Source organism: Loxodonta africana, chromosome 9 (genome assembly GCF_030014295.1).
Source record: "Loxodonta africana isolate mLoxAfr1 chromosome 9, mLoxAfr1.hap2, whole genome shotgun sequence".
Lineage (NCBI taxonomy): Eukaryota > Metazoa > Chordata > Mammalia > Proboscidea > Elephantidae > Loxodonta > Loxodonta africana.
In genome coordinates this window covers 81,840,551-81,844,411 of record NC_087350.1, presented here as the reverse complement: position 1 = coordinate 81,844,411, position 3,861 = coordinate 81,840,551, and the positions used below count along the sequence as shown (strand labels likewise).

The following is a 3,861-nucleotide window of genomic DNA, read 5'->3' as shown; positions in this document are numbered from 1 at the left end:
CAGGCAAACTGAATCTAATAACCAAAAGCCCAAGCTGAAAGTTTTCACTTGCTCCTTGTTTCTCTGACTCTCCTGGTGAATCCAATAGGGGTGGCAAAGTTGCTGTGAAAACCAGCTTACTTCCCTGTGCTAACTCTACAGGTTAGACACAATAAGGGCCATTTGGTTTGCTCTAATGTCTTCTGTCTTGTGTGGTTTCAGCATGTGTTCATTAAGTCTGTTATCCTCTGATGCCATCAGGCGTATGATCAAAAGTCAGCAGATATACCCTGAATAATTACATAAACATTCCTGCAAATGCACTTTAGGGTGAGAGACAATTCTAGTTAGCTTGACTTGGTTTATGAATGGCACCTGTAATGATCGGAGGTTCTTTCTTACCCGTGGATGAGAATCATAGGGGCCCCCAACTATCATCACTGGGTGAAGTCTTTCCAAGCCACCAGGTTCTTTGCAGCAGCCTTCACATCCTTGTTCCTTAGACTATAGATGATGGGGTTGAGCATGGGGGTCACCACCCCACAGAAGAGGGAGATGAGCTTGTCTGAAAAGTCCTGTTTGTCTGCCCCCAGCAGGTCCTTAGACTTGGGCTTCCTGTAAATAAAAAATAAGGTCCCATAGAAGAAGACCACCACAGAGCAGGTAGAGAAGGCCTTTTTCTTTCCCTCTGCAGAGGGTATCCTCAGGATGGTTGCAATGATGAACACACAGAAGAGAGAGATAAACAGAACTGGGACCCCCAGGAAGATCACATTTGTCACTCCCATGCTGATCACATTGATGGAAATATCAGCACAGGCTAACTTTAGGAGAATCTAACTTTAGCCAGAATCTCACAGGTGAAGTGGCTGATGACATTGTCCTCACAGAAGGGTAGCTGAATTGTCAAGGATGTATGTACCACAGAAGCAGCACCACTAATAGCCCAGGAGCTGGCAGCCATAGGCACATAGATACCTTGCTCATGATCACAGGGTACCTAAGAGAGTTGCAGATGGCCACAAAGTGGTCAAACGCCATCATGCTGAGAAATAGGTACTCTGTTCCTGCCATGGCAAAGGAAAGAGCCATCTGCTCTGCACAGGCTGAGACGGAGATGGTTTCCCGGGGTGTCAGGAAGCTGTCCAGGACCAGAGGAACAGATTAGGTTATGCAGCAGATATTCAGGAAGGAGAGGTTCCCCAGGAAGAAGTACATGGGCGTGCCCAGGTGGGAGTCAAGGATGGTCACCAGGATGAGGACCCCATTGCCCAGTAGGATCACCAGGTACATCAGCAGGACCAGCACAAAGAAAATCTTCTCCAGCTTTGGGTAGTCAGATAGTCCCAGGAGAATGAACTCTATCACTGGGGAGGTCCAATTGACTTTTTCCATTTTGTATCCCCTCTGTCATCAGCAATGTTCAAAGCAGCACATCTGGCTTTCTTGAGAAGAGTCCTAGGCATCCAGTATGTCATCAGTTCCCTGCTGCATAATAGGAGAACGTACACGCATAGAGAAAGAGACTGAAAGAGATGGAAGAAGTTGTTTCTTAATTGTCAGATGAGAGAAGGTCAGAGCTGGAATAGAGTTTATGACAAATCAGCATTGAGTGAGGGCCTCATGTGTTCAGGTATGTGCAGGGAATTTTCTGATGTTGGTGCGTGCCCTCTTTGTAAAAGGCAGTTGTGTATAAAAGACAAATATGTGTCAGAGTAGAACTGTGCTCCACAGAGTTTTCAATGGCTGATTTTTGGAATTATATTACCAAGCCTGTCTTCTGAGGCACCTCTGGGTGGATTCAAACCTCTCATCTTTCTGTTACCAGCCAGGTGTGTTAAATATATGAAGTCTCGTTTGTACACCCAGGGACTTCAAATATTTCTACAGCTCCTTCTTATTTACAGTGGGGTGGGGTGTAGGAATGGATGAATGATGGAAGATGAGTGATTAATATTAATGAGCATCTACTCTGTGCCATATTCTTTGAAACACCCCATGGAGAAGATACTGTCTTTCTAGTTTTATAGATGAAGTAACCAAAACTCAGAGGAGCTAAAGAATTTGGTGTGTGGGGTTGAATAACCGAGCTGGGCTTGGATCCTAGACCCCAATTCTAAATTGTTTTTACCAGATAGCTGCCTCCCTCCTTTGGTTCACAGATTTTTAGAAGACTGTCTCTCCAGTACCGCTGGATGCATTCTGTGATCTGCTGAGGTCATTGTCTACTGAGCATGCTCTATGCAGTCATGGTGGGAGGATTCATTCCAGATGTGCACTCAGGCAGGGCAGCTCCCACCCTAAATTTAACCCAGGGTGTTTTAACCTGACTCTATTGACATTTGGGGCAATAATCCTTTGTTTTGGGAGGCTGTCCTATATACTGTAGGATGTTTAGCAGTGTCCTTGGCCTCAACCACTAGTGGCCAGCAGCATCTCTCCTGCCTACCCTGAGCTATAACAACCAATAATATCTCCAGATGTTGCCAAATGTCCCCTGGGGGTAGGAAGGACAAAACTTTGCCCAGTAAAGAACACTGATCTAACCCAGGAAAAGCCTCAGTCATTATGCAACCATGGACTTCACTGTATTTCCTGTGTAATTCCATTGCCCTTTCCTCCCCTCAATAGAGCACTTAAAGGTGTCCCTGTTTGCTCAATCCAGGCCCACTCTGGTGCCCCATTATGACATTCTGCCTCTGATTTATCCCACATTCCTCCCAGTGGCTGTCCTACCCACTCCAGAAAATGAAAAAGAAAACATTCCAGCCAGCTGCACAAATGAGACTTAATAGTGACAAGGAGATGCCACAGCTTCTGTTGGAGGAACCACACCTATCCACTGCCATCACACATCCACTCAAATTTCCTACATGAATAATGTGGTGTGGGCATGAGCGGTGCATAGGATCTCACCTACATGAGACCTACATCTGTGGGAGTCTTAGTGCCTGGCACCTAAAAGTTGCTGAATAAACGTTTGTTCAATTGGATGGCCTTATGGTCAGAGAAGATGCTTCATAATATTTCAATGTTTTGGATTCTGCTAAGGCTTGATTTTGTAACCCATTCTGCCACTCTCTGTCTCTTTATTGATGCATTTAGTCCATTTACATTCAGTGTAATTATGGATAGGTATGAATTTAGTGCTATCACTTTGATGTCTTTTTCCATGTGTGGTTGGCAGTTTCTTTTTCCCACTTAATTTTATATGCTGAGTAGATTATCCTTATATATTGTCCTTTCCTCATATTCGTTGTTGTTGATTTTGTTTCTGCTAAGTCTTTATTTTTTTCTTCTATTTTATTTTGAAGATAGTTTGTCTCCTTTGTGGTTACCTTATTATTTACCCCTATTTTTCTAAATTTTAACCTGATATTTCTTTGTTTCGCCTTGTCATCCTCTCCATATGGAAGTTCTATGACTACATTTCTTAGTTCCTCTTTATTGTTTTAATGTTGTCTTCTTTTACATAATAACATTGCTGTTTCCCTGTTTTGAGTGTTTTTTTTTTTAATCTTCATTTATTTTTGTGATTTCCCTGTCTGGGTTGACTTCTGATTGCTCTGTCCAGTGATTTAGTCTTGGGTTGATATCTGATATTATCGATTTTCTAACCAAAGAACTCTTCTTAGTAGTTCTTGTACTTTTGGTTTGGTTTTTACCAATTCTCTAAACTTCTGTTTATCCGAAACGTCCTAATTGCACCTTCATATTTGAGAGAGAGTTTTGCTGGATATAAGATTCTTGGCTGGCACTTTTTCTCCTTCAATTTTTTAGATAAGTCATCCCATTGCCTTCTTGCCTGGATGGTTCCTGCCAAGTAGTCCAAGCTTATTCTTATTGACTCTCATCTGTAGGTGATTTTTTGTTTATCCCTAG

General features: G+C 42.9%; 1 pseudogene; it reads right to left on the bottom strand.

The window, feature by feature from the left end:
• Positions 1 to 416: 416 nt before the first annotated feature.
• Positions 417 to 1,700, bottom strand: LOC100675359 (olfactory receptor 2S2-like; annotated as a pseudogene).
• Positions 1,701 to 3,861: the final 2,161 nt, after the last annotated feature.